This window comes from Bubalus bubalis, chromosome 20 (genome assembly GCF_019923935.1).
Source record: "Bubalus bubalis isolate 160015118507 breed Murrah chromosome 20, NDDB_SH_1, whole genome shotgun sequence".
Taxonomy (NCBI): Eukaryota; Metazoa; Chordata; class Mammalia; order Artiodactyla; family Bovidae; genus Bubalus; species Bubalus bubalis.
This window is the reverse complement of record NC_059176.1, coordinates 62443044-62465152: the sequence shown is the minus strand read 5'-3', so window position 1 is coordinate 62465152 and position 22109 is coordinate 62443044. Positions and strand designations below refer to the sequence as shown.

Genomic DNA, 22109 nt, shown 5'->3' with positions numbered 1-22109 from the left:
GCCTTGAATTCTTTATCTGATTTTTATATTGCCATCCTCGCTTTCTTTTTTATTTGTATTTGCTTGGTATAGCTTTGTTCAACTATTCATTTCTGAACTCTTTATCACTTTGTTTTGGGCCAGTTCCATGTTTTGTTGTTGTTTTAAATAGAGGCAGATTTTAAAAGTCCAAGGTGACAGTTTTGTCTTTGACAGGAAAATTCTGCCTTGTCTATTGTGATAACTGATAAATTTTGCTTTGTCACTTTCATGTTATTCAGTGGTTGCCCCTTATTTTACTTTGTTTTTCTCAATTCTTATGTTAGTTTAACACGGTTTTTAAATTAACAAAGGAATTGCTATTTTCAGTCCTGCCAGAGCCTGACAGTTGGAAATGAAACTCTCACATACCAGCAGGAAGTTACTGATGTGTCCACCAGGACGTGCTGAATTCTTGTTGTCCCTGTAACTCTATTTCCTGGGTGTGTCTTCCAGATCTCTTGTCTTTTGACTCCTGAATTCCAATTCCACGTTCTTATTCTTTGCTTCTTAATGCCTATGTTTCTTCTGTTTAATCTCCTGGTGCATTTATTTGATACTTTACAGCAATAGGTAAATTTTCTCTTCATTTTATTTTATTTTTAAAATTTTATTTTATCCTGATAGGAACACTTGACATGAGATTTACTCTCATACAGATTGAAGTGTATAGTACAGTCTTGTGACTATAGGTACGGCGTTATAAAACAGGTCTTTAGAATGCAGTCATCTTGTTTAACTGAGACTTTATGCCTCCTGTTGTTTTTTTCTTTTTTTTAGTTCGGAAAGTGTTTAAGCTGCAGTTGCATCTCCGTGTGTGTTCTGAAGCCCTTTCTGGCTAGTTTCCCCTGCTGCATTAGTCATCCTTCTGCAGGTGGCACTTTCGGTTCAGCCCGGCCCCCAGCTGCTGTCCCTCCTCTGCTCTGGCTGCCCTCGGCAGGCACGAGGCCCCAGGTGGGGTCACCGAGCTGGCGGCCAAACGGGGTGATGCTGTGGATGGCCGGAGTCGGGACCAGGGAGCAGTGCGGCGTTCTCCGTCCCCAGCATCTCCTGACCATGAGGCTTGGGAACCGAGCCCCTCCCCTTGAAGCTCCCTTCCCGCAGGTCTCAGCGAGGCCCAAAGCCTTCCTCCCTCCAGGCGGACCCTCATCTACCTTGACCGTGAAGGCTCACACCTCTTCTCTCTTCTGGAGATCCGCCCCCACCTCCCAAGCCCCCTTTGAAGTCCCTCAACCCCAGGCATTGCCTGCAAGCTTGATAGATGGTTGTCTTGTCACTTCAGGAGGGGATCTGGCGGAGAGGCAGGATCATGTTTGTGTTCTCAGGCCACCACGTTCCCCAAGAGAGTGTGTCAAGGTAGAAGTGTGTTCGCTGTGTGTGTTGTGAGATGGGAGGAGAAAAAGGTGTGCATACCTGCACTTGGAAGCAGCTCTGCAGAGTGATAATACATCAGTGTGGCAGGCCGGCCCTTCGTTTAACTGTGTGAAATCAGCATACAACACAGTATGTTTGTTTTACGAGAGGACTCTATTTCCAGAGAATAAGGTGTCCTACCAGTGGAGTAATCAGCATCAATTATACACCTGTAAGTGTACACACACACACACACACACACACACACACACTCCATTCCTCCCCCTGTACCCCTACCCCGGAGGGAAAGTGGAATTTCCCTCCCTTCACAGCTTGAAAACTTGAGGGAAAATAAGTAACCAGCTTGGCCCAAACTGGGTAATGTTACTGTCTGCATCCCAGGGGAGGTATTTACAGGCTGTTTATATAAAGCGGCACTGGGGTGTCCCTGAAAGGGCTGCAGCATTGGGTTAAGGCCACGGACGCTTCCTTTTAATGAATCTGGTCTTTGGAATTAGTGTGTTTTTCTGCTCTCCAGTATCTTAGAATATAAACACCCAAGAACCTCCAGGATTTGGTCCAACGTGGGAAAGGCCTTCCCTTGCATCACAGGATAAGGGCCCCCTGTGTAGTCCATTTGGTGAACACACAGATTATTGCAGCAATAGAAATAGCTTCATGTCCTAGCAAAATAGCCAAAACAAGTAAGAACCTGGAAATTGTTGCTATACGTGTATGTTGGAAGACTTCTTAACCACTTCCACACTGAGTTTTAAAAAAAGATTAAAAAAATTTTTTTTCAAGTTTTGTAAGCATCAGGCAATGCCAAAGAACGCTCAAACTACCGCACAATTGCACTCATCACGCATGCTGGTAAAGTAATGCTCAAAATTCTCCAAGCCAGGCTTCAGCACTATGTGAACCGTGAACTTCCTGATGTTCAAGCTGGTTTTAGAAAAGGCAGAGGAACCAGAGATCAAATTGCCAACATCCGCTGGATCATAGAAAAAGCAAGAGAGTTCCAGAAAAACATCTATTTCTGCTTTATTGACTATGCCAAAGCCTTTGACTGTGTGGATCACAATCAACTGTGGAAAATTCTGAAAGAGATGGGAATACCAGACCACCTGATCTGCCTCTTGAGAAATTTGTATGCAGGTCAGGAAGCAACAGTTAGAACTGGACATGGAACAACAGACTGGTTCCAAATAGGAAAAGGAGTTCGTCAAGGCTGTATATTGTCACCCTGTTTATTTAACTTATATGCAGAGTACATCATGAGAAATGCTGGGCTGGAAGAAGCACAAGCTGGAATCAAGATTGCTGGGAGAAATATCAATAACCTCAGATACGCAGATGACACCACCCTTATAGCAGAAAGTGAAGAGGAACTCAAAAGCCTCTTGATGAAAGTTAAAGTGGAGAGTGAAAAGTTGGCTTAAAGCTCAACATTCAGAAAACTACAGTCATGGCATCCGGTCCCACCACTTCATGGGAAATAGATGGGGAAACAGTGGAAACAGTGTCAGACTTTATTTTTCTGGGCTCCAAAATCCCTGCAGATGGTGACTGCAGCCATGAAATTAAAAGACGCTTACTCCTTGGAAGGAAAGTTATGACCAACCTAGATAGCATATTCAAAAGCAGAGACATTACTTTGCCAACAAAGGTCCATCTAGTCAAGGCTATGGTTTTTCCTGTGGTCATGTATGGATGTGAGAGTTGGACTGTGAAGAAGGCTGAGCGCCAAAGAATTGATGCTTTTGAATGGTGGTGTTGGAGAAGACTCTTGCGAGTCCCTTGGACTGCAAGGAGATCCAACCAGTCCATTCTGAAGGAGATCAGCCCTGGGATTTCTTTGGAAGGAATGATACTAAAGCTGAAACTCCAGTACTTTGGCCACCTCATGCGAAGAGTTGATTCATTGGAAAAGACCCTGATGCTGGGAGGGATTGGGGGCAGGAGGAGAAGGGGATGACAGAGGATGAGATGGCTGGATGGCATCACTGACTCGATGGATGTGAGTCTGAGTGAACTCTGGGAGTTGGTGATGGACAGGGAGGCCTGGTGTGCTGTGATTCATGGGGTCACAAAGAGTCGGACACGACTGAGCAACTGATCTGATCTGATCTGAAGGAAGTATATCAGATAAAGTTGCCTATTTTCACCACATTTTTAGATCCTTGGGTACATACTCTGTTTAAAGCATCTCTGTGCATCGGGTCTCAAAGTTAAAGTGCCTGTAACCTGCTAATAAAAGAGGTGTCTGCACTGGCCAGCTGTGGTTGAACCACAGCACGCCTTGCTGGGTTCCTGAATGGTGCTAGCTTTTTATTCCTCAGTCTAGCTGCCTGTCCCAAAGTGCTTTGAGACTTACTTCTTATCTAAGTTGACCAGTATTTGCAGACAAGGCCAGTGGCTTTGCTGCCAGTTTTACTTGGTTTTTGCAAGAGAGAACCAACTTTTTCTCTTTTTTAATGAAGCATTAAGGTCCGTTTACATAGTGATACTACAGCGATGGCTTTCTGCCTGTCATCCCAAAAACGAATGCAAAATCTTGCTAATCGCTGCATAATGGTCTCTTGAAGTGTCGCAGATTTTTATAATGATAGTTGTAATACAAGTGCTGTTATTTGAAGATTGAACACGCCGACCACTTCAGGCGTCCTCACGCATTTCCAGCTGAACTGCGCGTGCATCTGTGCAGACCGTGCGTGCTGGCTCCTCCGATGGGTGTCTCCCAGGGTTTCCCTCTGCCCAGAGGTGGAGGCTGGCCTGCACCGTGTTGCCATGCCTGGGCTGGCCAGTCCAGTTCCCGGTTGCCATGGAGGATGTCTTAGGATATCTTCTTTTCTGGCAAAAGAGAGTTTCTGTTTTGGGAACTCGAAGGCATTGCCCAGTTTGGAGAGTGTTATGTAAGAAGTTTTATTTCTTCTGTTTTCTGATTGCCCATCATTTGATACGGACCAAAGAGAGAACGCTTCAGTGATGAAAAGGGAAGGGAACTGTCGCTCCACTCTTTCCTTGCAGGTATTGGCTTCTTGATGTCTTAAGTTGTTTTGACATTTTCAAGGGATATATATTCTAAACAGTCCCTTTTTGCCAAAGTAAACTCAAGACGAGTTGAGCACAGAGCTGTATGGATGGTTGCCCTTCTGGGAGGGCATGGTGCCGTGTGGCCAGTGGACAGGTGCCACATGCTGTGCTGGGGAACTGCAGCTTTGTGAGGAAGGTGCTCCTGGCTCTGAGTTCGAGAGTGTTCTCCTGTGGGAAAGCCTGCAAGGGTGAGGTTTGCACATCCGTTATTGGCCGTCATTAGCTTCGGTGGCTCGGGGTCTCCGGGAGACGTGCCATTGTCGGTCTCTGCGGTCTCTCTGTTGCCTTACAGCTTTCCAGCTCTTGCTGAGTCCCTGGTGAGTTTCAGGGACAGAGGCAGAGAGGAGGGAAGAATACAATCCCGAGCCAAACTGGAGAAGAGAAAAACGGGTTACAGAGTCATGGCAGGGTGAGGTGGAAGGGGTCAGGGTTAGAGCAGGTACAGAAGTGATGTCACCCACGGTTCACAGAGAGCAGCCCCGCTGAGAGTGAGGCCCTCTGGATTTGATTCGTAGCTGGTCTGGGACTGGCTCCTGGGGGAATTGATCAGAGACAGGGTATAAGGTAGACATGACCCCCCAATCCCAGGCTGGGAGAGCCCACGTGAGCCTCTGGCTCTGCGGGACTGTGCCCTTTGCTGCTCAGGGCGGAGGTGGACCATCTAGCCACAATCCTACCCAGTAGTCTAGTGGTCTCAGCCCTGGCTTGAGCTCCTGCCCCTGCCAGACAAGCCTTCCCTCCTGGGGGTACCCTGCAGGTCCCATTCAGCCCTAAGTCCTCTGTGATGACTCTCATTGATGCATCTTTTCAACAGACGCTTATCAGCCGCCCGTCACTGCCAGGAACCATGCTAGGCATGGAGGGGACAGTGATGAACTTGCCTCCGATCCTGCTTTCAGAGCGCAAATGGGGAGACGCAGAGAAAACGTACATCTTAACTACACAGCCTCTTAGGCCTCACCTGTTTTATCCGCCAGTCTTGCCTCCCTATGACTTGTTCCCTGTTTGGAGTGTGTCTGAGGCCTGTGGCACTTCCATACCGTGTGCGTCTCCCCACGTCTTGTAACGATCCCACTTACCTGCCTGAAGTTACCAGTAATTCTTATGTGTGCATGGGGACTGTTATATTTGCATAAAGAAATGTGAAGTGTGTCCTGGAAACTCAGGAAAGTTGTTACCTCCTAAATGTATCATTTTGATGTTTGAACCGTGTGATTATATCACCTATTTCAAAAAAGTTTTAAATTAAGAAGAAAGCATCTTTCAAAAGTGCACACATTCCAAAAGCTAATTTTTCTCTTCTGGAGACCATATGCACTCAAATATGTGAATTAAATTTAAAAGAAAAAGTATACATCTGAGAGAAAATGAAAACCAGTGTATTACGTATAAATGCAGCTTTGACCATCTCTTGTTATTTAACATTTTCTGCTGTTCCTCTGACATAGTCTAGCCGGGGGAAATCTTTTCATTTTTTTTTTCTGTCTGACTTTTGTTTTTCTTGGTGTATTTAGATCCTCTTCCATTCTCTGTGTTAATTTTCAGTGTTGTGATGTCAGATGTGAATTAGGGGTCACAAATGATCTTGGAGAACAGGCAAACCTCCGCAGGGGCTGTGGTTTGTTTGCTTGTGTGTCTTTAGCAACAGCGGACATTGTACAACTGGCGTGGCTGGGACTCCTGTCTTGTGTTTTTACAACAGAGCGCTGCGTCCTTGTCAATCTAGTGTGGGGCAGGTGGCCCGCGCCCCCGTCTGTAAGGCTTTGTTTGTGACTTTGTTAATGGGCAGCAGCCTCCCACCCTGGGAAGGATGCAGGGTCCCTTTGAAAGTCCCTGGATCTTAGTCTCATCCAAGTTACAACGTTAAATTCTGGTCCACACTTGCTTGTTAAAACGGGGCTAAGTGGTTTTAACGTCCCCTGTGCCTTCATTTGGAATGTTCGGACTGGAGTGGCCCTTGGACGCCACCTGAGTGAGTCAGGTCCGCTCACTTCTGCTGCCTGCGGGCTTCTTGGCATCCACACGTGCCTGCAAATGACATACCAGTTTGTTTGTTTTTGGGTAACAGCTTTATGAGATACTATTCACATACCATGCAGCTCATCCCTTTAAAGTGTACAATTCAATGACGTTTAGTACATTCAGAGTTATACAGCCGTCACCACAATCAGTTCTTTAACATATACAATATTATGGTTTCATATATGTAGACATTGTTAAATGCAACCAATGAAATTAACACATCTTCCGCCTCACATAGTTATGTGGCTTTTGTTGAGAACACTTAAGTTCTAGCAAATTTCCTCCTAGCAAATTTCAAGTATTATACAATAAAGTGTTATTGACTGTAGTCACCCTGCTGGGCATTGGAGCCTCAGAATTTATTCATCTTATAATGGAAAGTTTGTACCTTTTAAGCAGCATCTCCTCATTTCCTCCATCCCCCAACAGTTGGCAGATGTGTCTGGTTCTACGGGCTTGACGTTCTAGATTCTATGTATATAAGTGAGATTGTGTAGTATTTGTGTTTTTCTGCTGGGTTTATTTCATATAGCATGATGTCTATCTACCAGGTTCATCCATGATATCACAAATGATAGAATTTCCTTCTTTTTTATAACTGAATAATGTTATATGTGTATATAGTGGTTACGAGCCCGCCTGCTAGTGTAGAAGATGTAAGAGACCTGGGTTCAGTCCCCTGGAGGAGGGCATGGCCACCCACTCCAGTATTCTTGCCATGGACAGAGGAGCCTGGTGGGCTGAAGTCCATGGAGTCACACAGAGTCGGACATGACTGAAGCGGCTTAGCGTGCATGTGGGCATGGCATGTATACCTATAAATGTATCTTAGTGTGTGTACATGCACACACATATGTGTGATACAGAGATAGCTCACACCTTCTTTTTCCATTCATCTGCCAATGAATGAGTGGGGCGGGTGTGGATAACTCGACTCTTGAACACTGCTGCGATGAACATGGGCACACTCTCCACAGTGGGAAGCCTGTGGCATTGCCGTGAGCTTCTAGCAGTGTTCTCTGGTTATGACATGCCATCTGGCCCAGTGTGACTCTAAATATGTGAGAGTGTCTTGTTTTTAAAGCATTTTTCCCCTCGTGGGTCCCTTAGATCAGTCCTTGCCACGTGCATGTGGCAGGTAGGGGTACATGTTTGGGCTTTTTTTATTCTTCTGGAGAACATAACTGCTGCTAATGAGGATGCTCCACTTGCATCTGATTTGTTCTTGCTGCTGTTGCTTTGGCAATAAATAAGGACTCAGTTTGTGTATTTAACACCCCATCTTCCTTCAGCCCACACCTCCATTATAGGAACAGCTTTTCATTGCTTGTAGAGCTTTTAATTACATGGGGCTTTTCTGTCTTAAATGGGATATAACTTTTCTCCTCATTAATCAGAAAAAGTCACCAAAAATGTTACAGTTTATAATTGGGAGGAATAGTTGCAAATAATCTTATTTTTCTTCTCTCTTTTTGTTACACTGCTTTTATCACAAGACAAGGAAAAAGAGGACTTTGGAAGTAAAAATAAATTATTCATTGGATAAAAGTTGGCCTAGTGTTTACAGCAAAGGAATTACATACAGGAGAATGCTGGGGTCTTCCTGAATAAGAGAAATTAGATTTCATTACAAATACAGGCTTTCAACACAGAGACAGGGTACACTTTATAAATACTGTGAGGAGTTTTTAGAGATAATAGAATAAAAACAAATACTAAACTGGTTTCACCAATTTCTAGTGCATTTTTTCAATAATACTGTTTGAGCGATAATTCTTCATATTGTCTTCGAATTCACAGCTCCACTGAGGTGCCGTGTGTTTTCGGAGCAATTGAGAGTCTGTCTGAAGACCTCTTGATGTATATGGTGGGGCTTTTTTAATAACGTTTGTTACTATTTTTTGAGGTAAAATTCACATAATGTAAAATTAGCCTTGGAAAAGCGAACAGTTCAGTGACGTTTAGGTCATCATGGTGTTGTGCAGCCCTCATCTCTGTCTAGTTCTAGAACATTCCCATCAGCCCCGCAGAAAGCTCTGTGCCCACTGAGCACTTCTTCCCCTTCCCTCTTGCCGTCAGCCCCTCACGACGGCTGATCTGTTGCTGTGTATTTACCTGCCCTGGACATTTCATGTGAGGGGAAGCATATGGTAAGTGACCTTTCGTTCCTAGCTTATCTTATTTTTAAGGTTCATCCGTGTTGCAGCATGTATCAGTCCTTCATTCCTTTTTTCAAAAAAATTGACATTATAATCTTAAGGGTTTTAATTGTAATTTTAATGTAATTTCTTTTTCGGTCTAGTTCATTTTTTATTGAGGTATAATTGACATATATTAGTTTGTATAGATTAGTATAATCGACATCTACCAATTGGATTATTTGTATATTATAAAATGATCACCACAGTAAGCCTGGTTATCATCCATTACCACACATAGTTACAAATATTTTTTCTGATGATGGGAATTTTTAAGATTTACTCTTATAGCAACTTTCAAACATGCAATACAGTATTATTAATTATGGTCATTGCTATGCATTACTTTTTAATGGCTGAATGATGTTCCATTGAATGGATATACTACAGTTTACTTTTTTTTCCCCCCAGAAGATCTGCTCTGTATTGCATAAACCCAGGACTTAACATCTCAATCTTTGTTATGGGATGAATACAAAGTTAGTGCATTCTTTCTCTCTTTCTAAAACTAAACAATCATGCCAACATTTATTTAGATATATAGTGAGAATGCATCTGAGTGGTAGAAATGAAAGGACTTTAAAAAGAAAATATTATACAGTTGCTAGATAACTTGTGTGCTTATGGTTCAGGCTAATCATACCTTAATTTAGAGTGGCTGTATTCTTTACAGTACTCTCGCATCGTAGACATTTCCCCCATAATTTGACAGCTCACTCCTCAGCCGGCTTGTATTATGCGTCAGCTGTGTACCAGGCACCACCCTCAAGTTCATGGCCTGGCTGGTTCAGCAGGGAGAAGACAGGTGGGTAAATGATGAATGTTCTGTGGTGGGTATGCCGATGGCCCCTGTGGGAGAGGGCTCCCAGTCCTGCACAGTAGCTGGCGGGGCTGGGCATCTGGGCTGGCACAGGAGGGAGACTGGCGTTAGAGACTGAGTCCAGCGCCAGAAGCCGCGTGTGCAGATGTGGTGGAAATGGGCGGGGGCAGGAGAGGCTGGACTGCAGGCGGGCATAGAGCACCCCCAGGGCCAGGTGGGTGCTCTTCCTTCTGCAGGCATTGGGCTGTCCGGGAGGGTTTTCCACTGCACCAGCATTCCTCTGGTTCATTCATTCTAAAGTTTAAATAATTCAGTATTGATAAACCCAAGTGATGAATTGAGTCCCACAAGGCTCTCCTCATCCCTGGAAGTCCTTGTCCCCTCCCACCTGACTTTGTTGAGTGTGCGTCTCCTCTTTGGTTCTCCTTCTCCTGATTCCTACCCTAGCTTTTCCTTGATTTTCTGCTTAGTGGATTTATATTTTAAGGAAATAAGGATGAAATATATATTCTGAAAATTCCAATTTAATGAATGGTTAATAATAACTTTCATCCATTGGTAGAGAAAAGCTAATCATTGCATACCATGCTTTTAAGGGTCATTGTTTTTGTTGTAGTTGTGGAAGTGGTGGTGGTGGTTTTCTCTTTTTTTTTTTTTTTAAGGGTTATTCTTAAAATGGCTTCATTTATCTAAGTATTTGAGTTGGTGATTGAATAACTCATTTCTTGATTACTCCACTCTCTGTGGATCTACAGGGACCTGTCTTTATATCCCTATTTAAGTCTTCTTTTTAAAAATTTCACAGTGTTAACCTCTGCCAAAGTGGGTGCAGTTACTGTGGCTGGTAGGAAGCAGGCTATTGATTTATTCTTGTAGGCATCAGAAGCAGCCCTCCTTAAAGTGCTTTGTTGTGATCATCTCTAACCACAACTCTGCACCAAGTTGTTACTTTGTTAATTCACGTTACTCAACAGAAGCTTACTTAAGCATGTTCAGTTCAGGTCAGGTCAGTTCAGTTCAGTCCCTCAGTCATGTCTGACTCTTTGCGACCCCATGAATCGCAGCACGCCAGGCCTCCCTGTCCATCACCAACTCCCGGAGTTCACTCAGACTCATGTCCATCGAGTCAGTGATGCCATCCAGCCATCTCATCCTCTGTCATCCCCTCTCCTCCTGCTCCCAATCCCTCCCAGCATCAAAGCCTTTTCCAATGAGTCAACTCTTTGCATGAGGTGGCCAAAGTACTGGAGTTTCAGCTTTAGCATCATTCCTTCCAAAGAACACCCAGGGCTGATCTCCTTCAGAATGGACTGGTTGGATCTCCTTGCAGTTCAAGGGACTCTCAAGAGTCTTCTCCAACACCACAGTTGAAAAGCATCAATTCTTTGGCACTCAGCTTTCTTCACAGTTCAACTCTCACATCCATACATGACCACAGGAAAAACCATAGCCTTGACTAGATGGACCTTTGTTGGCAAAGTAATGTCTCTGCTTTTGAATATGCTGTCTAGGTTGGTCATAACTTTCCTTCCAAGGAGTAAGCGTCTTAAGCATGTTAGAAGTTTATAATTTTATTTGTAGAAAGACTCCATCTCCTTGAGCCAGCCACTGTATTTCAGGGCTGTAGGATGTAAGAGTGGGCTTTCTCCAGGTGTGCCCTTGACCCCTGTCCTCCCAGGATGCCCTCTGAGCTAGTGGAAACTCAGATAAGTGTTTTGCATGGGCCAGTGGGAATCATTAGCTTTCCTATCTATACTGTATTTGTTTTGTATTCTCTAGATCATTAGTCGTAAATAGTCCAGTTTTACATGCCTATATTAGATTCTTTGTGTAATTTGTTAATAAGTGTGATAGGGGAAGAACCATCTTGGTAGTGTTATTTTTAATAGTTCAGAGGAACTGTCTTTTCTGAGCATGGATTTTTCTGTTCCATCTTTCTTTTCCAGGTAGGCTCTAACTCCGTGCTGTGGTTTTGTTTGGAAGTGGTGTTTTTGTTAAGGTCGCTACCACGGTGAAGTTAGGAAGGGGATGTCAGTGCGTGAGGCATAACCATAAGTACCTGGTTGGGTGTGACTTGTATTGTTGTGTGCCTCTTCATGAAATTTTGAAAAATTGAGTCCAAAAGTGAGATTCCTTTTTCCCCCTCTAAAAACTGTTTTAAAATAAAAAAAAATAAATGTAGGGGACACACAGTTTTGAGGTCACTAGCCCGCGGTGGTCCCCTTTGCCTGGAAATAAAGCTATTCTTTTCTACTTTACCTCCCCCCAACACAGTTCTTAAAAATGTAATGAAAAAGCTATATGACTGTTTCAAATAACCCAGAAAATATATTTTTTTATTGTTGATATGTGTGCAAGTGTAACGGTCTCATAGGTAGATTTTACCTTGATATGTTTTTAGAAATGATGGAATCTAATATATTAAAATGCATGACTCTTAATTAAGGCAGGTTGTCATGGGATAGTGAGCATGAACAAAGCTTCATCCTTGGCCCCAGGCTCCTCTCATCTGGGCAGCCAGGGTCAGGTCCCGGCTGGTGGGGGCCAGCCTCTGCTGGTGCTGGCAGGGCAGGGAGAGGTGGGGAGTGGGCCTGTCCCACCTCCCAGCCCAGACCCTGAGCATTGCTTGAATATTTGTGTGTTTGTGTGGGGGTGGTGTTCTCCTGAGAATGCCGCTAAATATCAGGAATTCCCAGAGTTCCTTCGCCTGCAGCCTACAGCTGAGTGGTGCCTGCCTTCCAGCATTGAGGTAAAACTCAGGTTAATGGGAGACAGCCAGACTTAGAAAATCACCCTGACGGAGACAGAGGTGGACTCCTTGGAAACCCACCGGTCCTTTTCCCACAGGGTCACCCGTCAGGACCTTGGATGAACTCATTTTTCCAGGAAATTGGACGGAGGTCTCCTGATATCTTCAGCTCACTGAGGCTTTCCTTTTCCTCCTGTAACTTTGATTTCATTGATACGTAGTCTCTCCAAAGAGACTATTCATCAGATTCCCTTTTTACACCATGGCATTGTGCAAGAGGTATCAGATTTTAAAGTAAAAGCATGCCTTCCTGGCTGCTCCAAGCTTGCGTATTAATACATTTAACCAGTGTGAAGTGCTAATCCATTTGATGTTTGTTGCAAAAAAATATAGTTTATCTCACCTCTTATTTTAACTCTTTTGGACACAGAGTATATCAAAATAGTCAACAAGGGTTTTAAGTTTGTGAATAAATATTTTGCTCAGTGTTGTGAAAACGTTTGAACAGAAAGACCTAACATTTTCTTTGCCAGCGAGAACAGCATCGAAAAATAGCATTTCTCTGCTTTTCTGGTCTGCATCTTGCGACTGATTTGTCCGTGAAAGAATATGCTTTGTGTAGTATTGTTTAAATCACTAAAACCCTTTAAAATGTTACCAAACTCACCTCTCTTTGCTCCAACAAGTTTAAGGCATCAGAAAATGATTGGACGTTAACTCATATTCTCATGTTTTCTGCTGATTCCCTTCTGTTCTTTTTCTGCAAAAACTCCTAAGGCTGTCCTCCGAGGCCCGCTCGCAGGAGCCTCCTGAGCGCCAAGTCCGGCGGGAGTGCTGCCTGCGAGCTGGGAGAGGACCCGCCGTTGGTCCTTCCTGCTAGACTTGGGGAGAAGCGTGTCCCAGCCTATCAGATGCTGTCAGAATCACAGCATGTTGCACCGCTGGTAATTAAAGCTGGGGCCCAAATTGAAGGAGAAGTGATTTTTTCCCTTGATCCCTGGCATTTGTGAAGAAGGCTTCATTAGATCAGGACACGAAGGGGGCTTATTGGCACTTGCATCCGCCAGCACTGACGCGGGTATTTGCTTGGAAATTTATAAGTCTCTCCCACCTTCTGATGGGTGTGCCAGCGGCATGGCTTTTATGCTCATTAATCATGGCCGTTTTGTTTTTAAACGTACACATCATGGCACATGCTCAAAAGTTTTCCCAGGCGCAGTTTCTCTGAAGTGGGACTTGAGGCTCTTGGCCCTTCTGTCCTGGGGCACGTGGTCTCGGCCCTTCTGTGGTTTTCCCGTCCTTTGTGGCTGTCTCGGTGCTAGTGGGCCACTTGCTTCCTCTCAGGTCCCTTCTCCCAGTTGTCTCCTGGCTCTGCATGCTGGCGGCATCTAATGTGGACCTCCTCCTGGAGATGGAATTTGTCTCTACCACACCGGTGGACTTCCCAGTTTGGAGGTGGTGGAGAGTCACCGTAGGCTGACCAAATGTCCTTCTGCAGGAATTAGAAGTTAGGGGAAGAGAGGTTTGAGCAGATTTTTATCCCAAGGGCCTTTGAAGTAGGAAGTGGAGGGGTAGGTTCGGGGTGTGGGTGTCCGTGAAACTGAAATATTGTGTCACAGTTAGTCTGTGTGTATTGTTCTGAGCTGGAGAGTCCCTTATAGTCATTAGATTCTCCTAGATTTCTGACCCCTAAACCTTCAGAAACCGCCAGTTGATGTGAAGGTTCCAGCTGTGTCTTACTAGTCCCCATGGCAGGCTCTTGGAGACTGGCTCCATCTGGCTTAGCCCTGTGGATGAAGCTTTGAGTGGGGTTGTTGGTGAGAACCAGGTCACTGCTGTGTCATGAGGCGCAGCTCTCCATCTCACAGGCTCTTCACCAAGGGCCGTGGGGTTGGTTGGATGTGGCCCTGCTGTTTCTGTTGACTCTGTCCATCCATTCGTTGGGTGTCTTTCTGTCCACGTGCCCGATGTGGAGATCTGGAGGGGCTGATCCGTAGCCTTTCCTGTTGCAGCGCTGTCCTGATCTGTGGTGAGACAGTCTGTAGGATTTGGGCGATTTTCCCTGCACGCTCCCCTCCTACGTTGTTGTTCAGTCACTAAGTCTTGCCTGACTCTTTGCGACCCCATGAACCGCAGCACGCCAGGCTTTACTGTCCATCACCAACTCCCGGAGCTTACTCAAACCCATGTCCGTTGAGTCGGTGATGCCATCCAACCATCTCATCCTCCGTCGTCCCCTTCTCCTTCCGCCTTCAATCTTTCCCCAGCATCAGGGTCTTTTCCAATGAGTCAGCTGTTCGCATCAGGTGGCCAAAGTACTGGAGTTTCAGCTTCAGCATCAGTCCTTCCAATGAGTATTCAGGACTGATTTCCTTTAGGATCAGTTAGGATTAGACTGGGTTGATCTCCTTGCAGTCCAAGGGACTCTCAAAAAGTCTTCTCTCCAGCACTGTGATTTGAAAGCATCAGTTCTTCGGCGCTCAGCCTTCTTCATGGTCCAGCTCTCACATCCATACGCGACCTCGGGGAAAACCATAGCGTTGAGTGTACGGACCTTTGTCAGCAAAGTCCCAACCCCTTTGTTTGCCTGTCTTTCCCTGTGTTTCTCTGTCCTCACCACTGTTGCCTGGGGGCTCCCCGATTCCTCCAAACACAGCAAACACATTTACAGATGTGTGTACTTACATGTGCACGTGTGTTTGACTTGAAAACGGGACAAGAACGTGGTGCAGCAGAAGGTGAGGCGGTTGGTCCGGGCCAGGCGGTGCCCACAGAGCGAACTCCAGTGTGGCCTAAACGCCTCCCAGAAAGAGTGGCTCTCAGGCAGGGCTCCTGCTGCCCACAGGTGTTCATCTGCAGATAGCAGTGACTTCTGCCAGAGATAAGGCCTTTATTTCAGAAGGAACAAGTACAAGGATAAGCGAGAGGAAGAAAATAAAGGGCAGGGTTAAGTTTGGATTGTTTGTTTGCTTGTTTAGTTTCTGGCAAGTGTTATAAAGCCCAGGGTGTTCTTTGTTTACCAACCGTGCACCGATCAGGTTACGGATGTTCAGACTGACTTTCCCTCCTTCCCTTCCTCCTTCCTTCTCCTGCTTTGCCTGCAAAAAATTTTTTTTTTTTTTTAAAGTAGGTAGAAGGGCTTTTAATATTTTTAGCAGCATGGGAATTGCTTCAGTGTCCTCCCCTCTAGTGGTATATTTGTAGCAGCTTAGGTGCAGAAAGACCAGTTTGCACAGCTGACTTCTCAAATGAACAAGCTGCTCCTGGTTCTTTACACGCCTGCACTGAGGGCTTCTCCACCGAGACCCCCAGACTGTGAATAAACATACAGTTTTAGTTGAACTAAAAGCATGAGTTTTTTTTCTTTGAGATATAACCCCATGACAATTGTGGAATAATTTGAAAATTTCTGAAAGCATGAAACAGGTGTTTGAGGATCAGTTTTCTGACTTACAGAATTTGTGCAATAAACCTTAAAACAAGGTTATTAAAACTGACTGTTTTACATATGTGAATGTTTCTTATAGTTGATTTATTAATACTTTCTGCTGCTGCTGCTAAGTCGCTTCAGTCGTGTCTGACTCTGTGCGACCCCATAGATGGCAGCCCACCAGGCTCCCCGTCTCCCTGGGATTCTCCAGACAAGAACACTGGAGTGGGTTGCCATTAGTCCCTGGTAAAAGAGGAGGTTTTTGAAAGTGGCTGGTACTTTTGCTGTACTTTTTTTTTTAACTTCTCGTGGAGTAGTAGGCTCTGTTCCATGGATTAATATTGAACAGGCTATTCTGATCACAAGAAAGGTTTGTGAAGAATTAGATGGAGGAAGACTTCAAAAGGTGCTTTGGAGGTGGGCAAGGTGCGGAGGGGGAAGTGGACCAGGAGTAGCAGTCACGATTTACTGTTATTCTTTCCATGGCATGTGAATAAAGATCATGGCCAGAGCCTGTTGATCTCAGGATTGTGTCTGCTGTTGAGTGAGGGGACGTTGACTCATTCTCCTTCCCCTGTGGGTAGAGCGATGGCAATTCCTTGGTTCAAGGTGCTCCTTGCATTATAACACACAGGTTTGTGTTCTAACCTCAGAGTTAGAGAACCTTGCCTCACAATTGCATGCTTCTCTTTCTGAATAAATACAGTTAAGTAAGATCAGGTCAAGGATAGATAAGAAAGTGAAAAGACTGTTTCCATTGTTTATCACCTTCTGCCCGGCTGCAGCACGCAGATACTTCTGGGCCGTGGTTGTTGCCCTCCAGGGCAAGTACCTCCTGTTTCAGGAGCTCTCAGCCTGACCATCAGTCATGTGCTCCCCTGTGGGTTGTTGGGGGCTATGCGAAGCTCGGGGTGCCTAGTGACTGCCATCTTCTAAAAGATAAATGTGGCTACTGTTGGCCTGGAAGTTCAACTTTATAAACATAGACATAATTAGGCAAAATTCAGGCACCTGTAAACTCTAACTTGATCATAGGGGATGAATCAGTTCCCTGAGGCGGAAAGGGGAACTGTAATGCTACATAGCTTAATATTCTAATCGAAAAGTTCTTAAGAAGTACATGAAACATGGACACAAGTCTTGCTATGGAGTGTTGCTCAAGCCATGAGGTGCCTTGGGGTGTGTGGTCCGGCACCCATTTCCTTTTGCTCACAGCACCCAGATTTTCCTTTGAGGATCCTATCTATCCTGTGTAGTAGGGACACGAACTGGATGACGTTAATCTTAAACTTGGCGTATGGGGATCAGAGCATCCTCCTGGCCCCCAAAGATGCGCTGTAACACAGTCCTGCATTATAATCAGTGGGAGGCATGTCCTGGCCACCGTTAACAGTATGATTTGGGTTGATTCATTAGAATACTGTAGCTCAGGACGTCGGCGGTTCTCAGAAGCTGGGTGAATAAGGCTGCACGCTGCCGTAGTGCTGAAGCCAGCCTGAAGGTGAAGCCAGTGGGTGGACGAGGGTGGCATGCAAGGAATCACTGAAAAGTGGAGTGGGAGCCCAGGGCAAACTGTGCCTGAAGTCCACCCTATTTCTGTATGTTCCAGTTTTCTGCAAATCTCCTTAACTGCATAATCCATTTGAATCAGTTGCTGTTACTCCTTTGAAGCTGCCTGTTGGTCAATGGCTAATTTGGAAATAGCTGAAGAATTAGGCTGTGGGTCATACAGTACTATGACAAAATGGAGAGAATCTTAAAAGAGGAGGGCCATTCACTGAAGTTTTATGAGCCCTCCCCTGCTGCTGCTGCTGCTAAGTTGCTTCAGTCGTGTCCGACTCTGTGCAACCCCGTAGACAGCAGCCCACCAGGCTCCTCCGTCCATAGGAGTTTCCAGGCAAGAGTACTGGAGTCGGGTGCCATTGCCTTCCCCTAGTCCCTTCAAATCAGATCTTAGTTCCTTCCCGTCCAAAGTCTTCTAAGGAATGTTGTATCTTAAATCACGCTGGCCACAGCGCCATCATGGGTCCCTCGTGATTCAGGTTGGATTCATGGGTTTGATTGTGGAGCCAAGATACGAGGCAGAGATTGAAAATTAGAGGACATCTTTCACGTTGTCCCACAAAGGAGTAAAGGAGCTCTTTACCACAAATCACGTGAGAACGGTGTGTTGCATGAGAGCGATGTCTGTGTTTTCAGGCATGGGAAATGCAGAGCTTGACTATAGAGCTTAGTATTTTTCAACTGATAATTGTTTCCTTAAGAAGAAATGTAGAATATTATTCAGCCTTAAAAAAAGAAAATTCCATTGCACAGTGTAATAAGGATGAAGCTTGGGGATGTTGTACTAAGTGAAGTGAGGAGGCACAAAAAGAAAAACAGTGTTTGATTCCGCTTGTGTGAGGTTCCGAGGGTAATCAGATTAGGGGCAGAGAGTTGAAGAGTGGTTGCCAGGGTCTCGGGGGAGCAGGGAGTGGGGAGTTAGTGTTTATTGGGTACAGGGTTTCAGTGTTTTGAGAGGAATAGATGTCTGGAAATGGGTGATGATTTATGATGGTTGGTCAACAGTATGAATGTACTAAACAGTACTGAAATGTGCATTTAAAACTGGTTAAAATGGTAACTTTTATGTTATGTTTGCTGTTGAGTTGCTAAGTTGTGTCCGACTCTTTTGTGACCCCATGGACAACAGCCCGCCAGGCTTCTCTGTCGATGGGATTTGTCCATGTGTGTTTTACCATAATTAAAAAAACAAAACAAGAGGAAATGTGTTGAGCTGGTCATTGGATATTAGATCAGAAAACAAGAGGTAGGGTCTTGCAGTCTCATTTTGTAGCTCAGGGAACCTAGAGTTGAGCTTACACAGCTGCTGGGAGGTCCTGGGTGTCAGTCCTGACTCCAGTTGGGGGCTGTGTAATTATTGCCCTGCCTTAACCCTAGATTCCTCATAAAGAAAATAGGTAGATAAGAGCTGAGGCATTTGCATCGAGCCTTTGCTGATGCTGGGACCCCAGGACCCCTCAGCGCAGATGACACCTGACTTGTCCTAAGCCAGACTTCAGGTTCAGGGTTCAGTCAGTTCAGTTCAGTCGCTCAGTCGTGTCTGACTCTGTGACCCCATGAACTGCAGCACGCCAGGCCTCCCTGTCCATCACCAACTCTCGGAGCTCACCCAAACTCATGTCCATCAAGTCAGTGATGCCATCCAGCCATCTCATCCTCTGTCGTCCCCTTCTCCTCCTGCCCCCAATCCCTCCCAGCATCAGGGTCTTTTCCAATGGGTCAACTCTTCACATGAGGTGGCCAAAGTACTGGAGTTTCAGCTTTAGCATCAGTCCTTCCAAAGAACACCCAGGACTGATCTCCTTCAGAATGGACTGGTTGGATCTCCTTGCAGTCCAAGGGACTCTCAACAGTCTTCTCCAACACCACCATTCAAAAGCATCAATTCTTCAGCGCTCAGCTTTCTTCACAGTCCAGCTCTCACATCCATACATGACCACGGGAAAAACCATAGCCTTGACTAGACGAACCTTTGTTGGCAAAGGAATGTCTCTGCTTTTGAATATGCTGTCTAGGTTGGTTATAACTTTCCTTCCAAGGAGTAAGTGTCTTTTAATTTCATGGCTGCAGTCACCATCTGCAGTGATTTTGCAGCCCCCAAAAATAAAATCTGACACTGTTTCCCCGTCTATTTCCCATGAAGTGATGGGACCAGATGCCATGATCTTCGTTTTCTGAAAATTTTGAGCTGACCTTTTCACTCTCCTCTTTCACTTTCATCAAGAGGCTTTTTAGTTCCTCTTCACTTTCTGCTATAAGGGTGGTGTCATCTGCATATCTGAGGTTATTGATATTTCTCCTGGCAATCTTGATTCCAGCTTGTGCTTCTTCCAGCCCAGCATTTCTCATGATGTACTCTGCATAGAAGTTAAATAAGCAGGGTGACAATATACAGCCTTGATGTACTCCTTTTCCTATTTGGAACCAGTCTGTTGTTCCATGTCCAGTTCTAACTGTTGTTTCCTGAACTGCATATAGGTTTCTCAAGAGGCAGCTCAGGTAGTCTGGTATTCCCATCTCTTGAAGAATTTTCCACAGTTTATTGTGATCCACACAGTCAAAGGCTTTGGCATAGTCAATAAAGCAGAAATAGATGTTTTTCTGGAGCTCTCTTCCTTTTTCCATGATCCAGCGGATGTTGGCAATTCGATCTCTGGTTCCTCTGCCTTTTCTAAAACCAGCTTGAACATCTGGAAGTTCATGGTTCATGTATTGCTGAAGCCTGGCTTGGAGAATTTTGAGCATTACTTTACTAGCGAGTGAGATGAGTGCAATTGTGCGGTAGTTTGAGCATTCTTTGGCATTGCCTTTCTTTGGGATCGGAATGAAAAGTGACCTTTTCCAGTCCTGTGGCTACTGCTGGGTTTTCCAACTTGGCTGGCATATTGAGTGCAGCACTTTCACAGCATCATCTTTCAGGATTTGAAAGAGCTCAACTGGAATTCCATCGCTTCTACTAGCTTTGATCGTAGTGATGCTTTCTAAGGCCCACTTGACTTCACATTCCAGGATGTCTGGTTCTAGGTGAGTGATCACACCATCGTGATTATCTGGATCGTGAAGATCTTTTTTGTACAGTTTTTTTGTGTTTTCTTGCCACCTCTTCTTAATATCTTATGCTTCTGTTAGGTCCATACCATTTCTGTCCTTTATCAAGCCCATCTTTGCATGAAATGTTCCCTTAGTATCTCTGATTTTCTTGAAGAGATCTCTAGTCTTTCCCATTCTATTGTTTTCCTCTGTTTCTTTGCATTGAGCGCTGAGGTTCAGGGTTACTCTTCGGCTAATGTCACGGCTCCTCTGCAGCCCTGTGTCTGTCCTCTGCATCACAGGACAAATCCCTGTCTCTGTTTTATCAGTCATGGATTAGCAGGTAACCCTGATCTTTTTTTTTAATGGCTGAAAAATAGTCCGCTGTGTGTGTATACACCACATTTTCTTTACCCATTCATGCGTAGCTGGACATGAGGCTGTTTCTGAATCTTGTCTGTTGTGAATAATGCTGCGCTCGGTGTGAGAGTGCAGACAGCTCTTTGGGAGATCGATTTTATTTCCTGTGGGTCTATACCCAGAAATGGGATTCCTGGATCATATGGTAGTTCCACTTTTAATGCCTGCAGGAGCCTCCATACCATTTTCCATGATGGCTGCACCAGTTTTCGTTCCCACCGGGAGTGGAGGCTGCCTTTTCTCTGCATCCTCCCCAGCAGTTGTTGTCTCCTGTCTTTCTGAGGACAGCCATCCCAGCAGGGTCAGGGACATCTCACTGTGACTCTGCTTTGCATTTCCCCGATGGTCAGCTATGGTTAGGGCGCCCCATGTGAGGCCCGCGTGGGAACAAGCCGCGTGTCGCAGCCCTGTGCTGAGGCTCTGGGACCCGACCCCTGGGGGCTGGTGAAGACTCACCTGGTTGGGTCCCCTCCTCCGAGGGCTTCCTGACTCAGCAGGTCTCCTCCAAGCGCTCCAGTGACCCTGCAGCTCTGCTGGTGGTGGACCGCACTTTGAGAACCACTGGGCTGCTTAACAAATGCGTGCCAGTTAGGGGTGCTGTGGGTGGGGGGTATCGGGAGTGGAACGAGTGTTTGCTTGAATACATTGCCAAGGATTTGCCAAGAACACGGCCTTCCCTGTGGGTTTAATCACACGTAGACTTTCTAAATCACACGTAATTGCACATCCTTTAAGCAGCTTTTGACTGACTTTGGTTTTCTTTTTGTGGTGATTTTCTTTAAACTCCTGAAGGGAGGGTAGGTGGGGCAAGATGGTATTTCTTTAAAAAAAAAAAAAACAAAAACCCAGACCAAAAGGCGTGTTAGTTATTACCAGGGCTGCCTTCTACGTTCTTAACTTCAGCAGCCTTACCTTCAGGAGGGGCCCCTGGGTGGAGTCAAGGGTCTGCATAGCTCGGGCCCGCGGGGACTGCCCCGCCGGGCACCTGTGATGATGCTGACCCAGCCTCCTCTCCGCCCCGTCGAGGCCACAGCCGTGGTGAGCAAGACTGGAGGTCTGTCTTGCCGCAAGAGTATTTTCAGACTGGTTGCTTGGTCTGTGCCCGGATGTCAGTCCCCAGGAAAGCCCCACGGAGACCCGAGTCTTGACGGTCCAGGACCTTGAGTGGTCTTTCCAGCCGGGTGGCCGGCTCTGCGCTCTGGTCGCCTCAGGTATGTGTCCAGCCCGCCGTCATGCTGGCGCTGGACACAGGTGCTTAGGAAAATTCCTCCCCGCAGGGCTTTCGGGACCGACAGGCTCTCGCTGTCTCTGCGACCTTGCATGGTGTCTGGTTTCACAGAAGGCTTTCTTTCTGGGTTCTCGCGGCTGCACCCAGCCTGGCCCTGTAATCACTGGGCGCCAGGGAGGGCT

The 22109-nt window shown here is 45.7% G+C and overlaps 1 protein-coding gene across 3 annotated transcripts in view; it reads left to right on the top strand.

Annotated features, from left to right (window-relative positions):
- The window catches only part of IGF1R (insulin like growth factor 1 receptor), a 307210-nt gene that overhangs the window by 105180 nt on the left and 179921 nt on the right, over positions 1-22109 (top strand). The gene's annotated exons all lie outside the window — the stretch shown is intronic.